Consider the following 7,382-nt stretch of genomic DNA (forward strand, 5'->3'; position numbering starts at 1 on the left):
TTTGTGCCTATTTTTCCAACTAACCAATTTTGCTTTTTAAGTTATTTTTTATTATTTTCTTTTGTTCTTTTTTCTTCCACTTCTCTTACTTGATTTTTGAATTATTTTTTAAGTTCTTCCATCTCCTAAGACCAGTTTCCATTTTTCTTTAAGTTTTGGATGCTATTGCTTTGATCTCACTGTAAATTCTAAAAAGTAATATTCAATACTGCAAGTTCATATCTCCGAGTTCATATAATTAGTAGCATTTATTAAATATTTATTTTGAAACAAAAGGAAAGTAATAAGGCTAGAGCAACCAAGAGAGGTCCCCAGCTTTCATGTGGAAGAAATGAAAAGAGGGGCTGAGAGACCTGAAACTAAAAAATCAACAACATAATGACACACGTACATGAAAGGAAAAAGGAAATTGTGGGAAATATAATCTTTGGCAGAACATTCTAATCAATACATTAACCCCTGTGATCCTTTGGGAGACCAATGTAAATGTTAAAAACTGTGAAGGCAAAACTGTAAGGATAATGTTTAGTTGTTTGACGTAAAATCTAAAATAAGTGGTTGCCATGGGAAATTCCCAAATATGCAAAATACCCAAGTCAGCTGGGATTCATGGAGATTTTAATTAATAAAGAATGAAGGAATTAAGGGAAGGAGAAAGAAAGAGAAAGAGAGAGAGAGAGACAGACAGACAGACAGAATTAATTTCAATTTGCTTTGGCTCAGTCTGAGCCAAGCAGTAGAAAAAGGCCTAGGTCATTGGCCTAGTCCTGAGCCTTAAGGCAGAGGAAGTCAATCTTCATCACTCACCACAAGACCATCTTCAAGCTGGATTCTCCTACTCTGAACTGAAATTACTCTCCAAACTGAATTCAATTGTGAACTCAATTCAATTGACCTCAGACTGAATTCAATTGTCCCTGAACTGTTCCTTTGCCTCTTTTTGAAGAGATTTTTCTCTTATGTCACCTCCCCTAAATTTTCACGTCTACCAATGACAGTACATGCTTTTTCCCAGGACTGCCCACTATTAGTTTTCACCTTCTTTTGTTTTCACCTTCTCTGGTTAGATTAAATCTTCTGAGTATTTCCCCCCTCTTTGTTAAGCTTGCCTTTTGTAAGTTACTTGACCTTTTTAGGTACTAATTTAACCTTTTCACGTACTTAACACCTTTTTGTATTAGATCTAAAAACAGATGTAGTATAAGGTTCTAGCTTTACTATAAGGTATGAGTTGGGGACTTTCATTGTTCAATCAGGAGTTTACAACTTTATCTTCCCCTAAGTCACTGTCTGAGTAGGGTGGAGTAATTTTAAAAGTTCCCAATACATTCTTGATTCTTGTTAGTATCTCCATTATTACAATAAAGGAATAGCTAGACCAAATCTTCTAAGGTACAGTCTGAGTAGTTTGAAGATTCACACCAATCTCCCTATTGAATCATGAAAACAGAACTAACTTATAACTAAAAATAGAGATATATACAAATATTAGAGTTTTTAAAGGGAAATTAACATAATTTGGGGATAAGAGGAAAATAAAAGAGAAAAATAAATAAAACCGATATTAGGTTCATTGCCAAAAAACAATTAGGGGGACAGTCTCCTTTGGTGTAAGAGTGTTCATTCAAAACAATAGCATTTCAACCATCCATAGTTCAAATTCACATTCCAAAGTTCACTCTGAATCTTCTAGTGTGGCATGTGGTCTCTGAAGTCATCTTCATAGCACCTTCTCCAAAAAGTTCACCTTCTGGATTCTGGGAAGTAGTTTCTTGTTCTAAATTAATTCAATCAAATTAAAATCAAATTTCATAACAATAACATAGTTCCCCTTGAGGTGAATAATAATACATCCCCCCTCCCAAGGAGCATACAGGGATACACATAGGAATTACACAAGGATACATTGTTGAGTCATAAGGCATACAAATCAATTACCAAAACCATCAAAGAATCCAAAGAAATTAAAAAATAAACTTTGAGTCAAATATAAAATATAAAAAAAATACTTGAAAATTTTGGGAAAGAAAGAAAAAAGAAAATATTCACAAATCACAATAGGTTCTTGTAGCGATCCATGTCCTATAAGCATGCAATGACAATCACTAAGTACTAACCCAATTTAGCAGTCTGAACTACAGAAGTTGTCACACCAAGAAAGAAAATAGGAAAAAAAGAGACTAGATCTTGAAACAAAAGGGAAATAGAATGTAAAATCTATTGGAATTCCTCTTCAATGCTATGAGTGGGCATGAAAGGAGGTGGAGAAAAGGATATACATTGTGGAACCATGGGAAAAACATTCTAAATTAGTTAATTAAATAAAAAAATTGAAAAAAATACTGGTAATATTCATGCAGGTAAATGATACATTATATAGAGCATAGGATCTGGAATCTGAAATACTTGAGTTTAAATTCCATCTCAGAGACTAGCTGTGTGACCATGGTCAAGTTAAATTCTGCATCAGTTTCCTTGTGGCCTGCTGAGGATCCAATGAGATAACTATACAGTGTTTAACCTTGACTGAGAGCACTATATAAATGTTAGCTATTATTATTGTCATGTATGACCATCCTTCAACACACCCTGTTTGTTGTCAGCCAAGTAAACACAAAGATATGCTGTCCCAATCTTGATAATTCATGATTCCTAACAGAGTTTTAATTAAGGATTTTAATTAAGGATTATGGTGTTTATACCTTTGGACATAGCTTCATGCATGCTCAGTGACTGATGAAAAATGAGAAGTCAGTTATTCTCCTTTGCCATTAAATGTGGTCACAGCAAAACAAACAAACGAATAAATAATAAACCCTAAAACATATTAGAATTAATAACATATATTAGGGCTAGGGTTAAAGTTAGGGTGAGAAACGAATTTAGGGTTAGATTTTAAGATTAGAGTTAGAAATTGGCGAATTTAGGGTTAGGTTTAGGGTTAGAAATTGGTGCAAATTTAGGGTTAGAAATCTAATTCCCTCCCCCAAGGCAGAAGAGTGGCAAGGGATAAGGAATGTTAAGTGACTTGCCCAGTCAGGGTCACACAGCTAGGAAATGTCTGAAGGCCAAATTTAAATCCAGAATCTTCCACTTCTAGGACTTTCTTTCAATTCACTGAGCCACATAGTGGACCACAAACTAAGAGAATATTAATGTGATTGAAGCATGCTATTTTTCATTTTCTTTATTATTTTATGTTTTCATTTCTTCATATGTATCTTCTTTTACAACATGAATAATAGAGAAATATGTTTTGAAATATCACATTTATAGAATATCAAATTCCTTATTATCTCAGGATGGGGAAGGGTAGGGCAGGAGAGAGAAAATTTAGAACTCAGTTTTTTAAATGAATGTTATTTTTACTTATGGTTGGGAAACACACAGTATCAACCTCACTTTCACAATCCTATTTAGAATTTTAGACAACTCACTTCCCTTTTTTTAACCTCAACTTCTTTGCATTTGAAAAATTATGGGATACAAGTAAATTATCCAAAATCCCTTTTAGTTCTGCATACTGTAAAGATTAAAATTAATATTCAATATTCCAAGTATTGTTTTAATACTATTTATTAAAATCAACTTAGTACAAAGGGAAAGTAAAAGCAGAGGAAAAGCAGAGGTGCACCTTACTCCACAATGCTACAAGCCAAAGAGAACTTCCTGGAGTGAGCACAGAGAGTTGTCCAAAAACGAAAGTGAATACCAAATTAACCAATGATTCATGACAGAAAAAGGAAAAGGGGATTGTTGGAAATGTAGTCTCTAGGGTTCAAAATTCTAAATAAATATATATTTTCCCCAGTTATCCTTTGGGAGACCAGTCTCCCCAATCGATCATGAAAGCAAAAATAACATAACTTGAACTAGAGGTATATACAAATATTACAGTTTTTAAAGGGAAATTATAATAATTTGGAGATAAGAAGAAAATAAAAGAGCAAAGGAACAAAACCAAAAATAGGTGCATTAAGAAAAAGTCAATTAGCGGGACAGTCCCCTTTGGCATAAGAGAGTACATTCAGAACAAAAGCATTTTAACCCTGCCAAAGATCAAATTTGCCATATCTCAAAGTTCAATCTGGATCTTCTGGTGCAGCACATGGTCTCTGCAGGCATCTTCATAGTGCTTTCTATATTATAGGAGGTAGTCTCTTGTTCTAAATTAGGCTCAAATTCAAGTCAATGTTCACAACAATAACATAGTCCCCCATGAGGAATATAATAATACTCCCCCCCCCAGGGGGATACAGGGATACACATAGGATTTACACAGGGATACATGGTTGAGTCATAAAGCATGTGAATCAATTATCCAAAATATCAAAGAAGTCAAAGAAATTAAATTAAAAAATAAAATCTGGGTCAGATATAAAATATAAAAAGAAAACTTGAATAAAATTCAGGGAAGAAGGAAAAAAGAAAAAAAAAAAGAAAAATATCACAACTCACAACAGGTTCTTGTAGTGATCCACGTCCCATAAGCATACAACAACAATCAGTCACTAACCCAATTTAACAGTCTGTACTCACAAGAATTGCCACATTATGAGAAAAAATAGAAAAAGAGACTAGATTTCAAGACAAAAGGGAAACAGAATTCCCCAGTTCAACTCTTTTCTTTGATTTTTTGGGATATGAACCCAGAGCAATCAATTTTATGTTCTTTATATAGAGTGTGGTACAAGGAAGTCTTGCATTTAACATGCTAAACAGCCACAACCTGAACTCTCACACATGATGATGTCATTGTGTTTTTTTGTGCATAATGTCATCAATCCCCATGGGATTGGCTTGATTTCTTTTACCTATTTTGTGCTCATTTGGCTCTTTTCAGGTCAAGTTCTGTCCTCCTTTGTGGTCTGTTTGTCCTTGGATTAGACATAGTCATCAAGCAAAAGTCTCATAATATTTAAATAAGTAGTGGCAGCTTGGCTAGTCCAAAACCTTTTGGGGTATGCTTTTTTATGTTAGGTAAATGAATATCCTAGCTTATTGTATTGCAAAAAGTAAAATTAGTCTTAAAAAAAACAAACCTTTTCAGTATTAATGATGTATGTTTCAAAGGCAAAAAGGTCAGGAAATAATAGAAAAACCAAAAACTGTAAGATACATGTAGGAAGAAAACAAAATATTAAAATTGTGTATATTTCACAATTACAGAGATAAAGTATAGAGGCTATTTAAAAAAATAAGATTCATTTCCTCTTTGATTTACCATGTTCTTCAGTGTGAGTACAAATGAGATAGATAAAACAATGTAATTGCAAATGAGGTAGATAAAGTAATAATACATTCAAGAAAATATAAAAAATTAGAAAAGTCGCAAAATGTTACAGAAGGCACATCAAATCAATATAGATCACTAATACAGATTCTCTTCTTTGATGTAGTATATGTGTTGCCCTACAAGGCAATTTGTGCAAAAACAAGGATCAATCAAATAAAGTGGAACAAAATAGTACAAATCCAGCAATAAAGAAGTCCAATCACAATGAATAGTCGAAAGCAATTTTTCACCATCAAGAGAAGGTACTCATTTTACATGTCTACAATGAATCCATGAGTCTCTCTCTCCAATTTTTATGGCTCTTGGTATAGTTAGTAGGATCTGGAATGGCCCATCATGAGCAGGTTTGTTCAGTCACCCCAGTGCTTTTGAAATTCATTATGTACACAATTATGTCTTGGGTTTAAATCATAAAGCAAGAAATCAATGGGGTCTGATAGAACAGCAGCTCCAGAGTCATTAAGTTCTTTCAATTTTGTCATTGTCTGATATACGTAACCAATGGTTGTATCCCCTCCTAACAATGAGGTATATGTAGGGACAAAATGTTGTGCCTGAATAGGTGGATATCCAAATAGCATCTCAAATGGTGAGATGTGTAAATCACCTCTGGGTCTGCTTCTGAGATAAAATTGGTCCAGAGGTAGAATTTTCGACATTTTAAATTTGTCTCTGTGCCCAATTTGCCAATCATGGTCTTAAGTACTTTAATCATTTGTTCAACTTTGCCAGAGCTCTGGGGGATGATATGGTGTATGAAATTTAGAAGTTATCCCCAAACCAAATAAATTTGAGATAATGCTGAATCAGTAAAATGAGTTCCTTTATCCAAATCAATAAGTGCTGCCATGCCAAAATGAGGAATAATTTTTTTCAAAAGGACTTTGGTAACAAAAGCCACTGTGGCACAAACAGTACAAAAAGTTTCAGGCCACCTGGTCAGTTGATCAACTATGACCAGACAAAATTTATACTGTCCAGCTTTTGGCATAGAAATAAAGTCAATGTGTAGGTGCTCAAATGGTGTGTAAGCAAGAGGACATCCATGAAAAGCTTTTCCTTGAAAGGTGTGTTGTTTAGAGGCCTGGCAGTTATGACAAGCTGTACATACTTTGGAGGCAATTATAGTTATTCCGGGTGCTATCTATATTCTTTTAATAGAGTCCACAATTCCTTGGGTGCCAAAATGACCATGTTTATGAATGGAGTGACAAATCTGGTTATAGAAAGCTCTGGGATAAAAGTTTTGGCATCTGATGATACCCATACTATATTAATATGTTTTGCTTTAAATTTTTGCTTCCATTTTTCCACTTCCTTGTCATTATAAGAAAGGGATAGATCCAAATTATCAGTAATTGTTAGTGGAATAATTAATTCAGGGGCTTCTAAGGCTGATAGTTTTGCTGCCATATCTGCTTGGCCATTTCCTCTGGAGAAAGAGTCAGGGTCACCTGTATATGAAGAGCAGTGAATGACCGCTATAACTTTAGGGAGCTGGATGACAGAAGGAAGTTCAGTAATAAGGTTTGCATTGGCAATACATTTGCAGCTGATGTTAGGAATCCCCTGTGAAGCCATTTCATACCAATAGCATGGCATATGCCAAGGGTATAGTGAGAGTCTGTGTAAATTGTGACTCTTTTATCCTTTGCAATGATATAGTTGTGTTTCAAAGCTGTGAATTCTGCTCCCTGTATGCTTGCATTTGAGGGCAAGTAAGCTGACCACATAGTATCAAATTCGGTAACTTGCAGCTTCCATATAGCTCACACTATCCCTCATAAATGGAGAACCATATTAAATTTGAAGTATCCAAAGGGGTGTTTAGTAAATCATTATGAGGTTTATCAACAATAGATACTAAAGATGAACAATCGTGTAAATATTCTCCGAATCTTGTTGGCAAATCAGAGAATAAGGTTGCAGTATTAAGAATTCCACAGCATTTCAGTGTGATATGTTCATTATTCAATGAGGTAATATCATACCTAGTAATCCTTTGGTGAGTAAATTCCTGTGTCCTATGTCTTAATAACAATGCCTGGACCTCATGTGGGCACATTATACTCAGAGGGCATCCTTA

This window comes from Monodelphis domestica, chromosome 6 (assembly GCF_027887165.1).
Source record: "Monodelphis domestica isolate mMonDom1 chromosome 6, mMonDom1.pri, whole genome shotgun sequence".
In the NCBI taxonomy this organism is placed as follows: Eukaryota; Metazoa; Chordata; class Mammalia; order Didelphimorphia; family Didelphidae; genus Monodelphis; species Monodelphis domestica.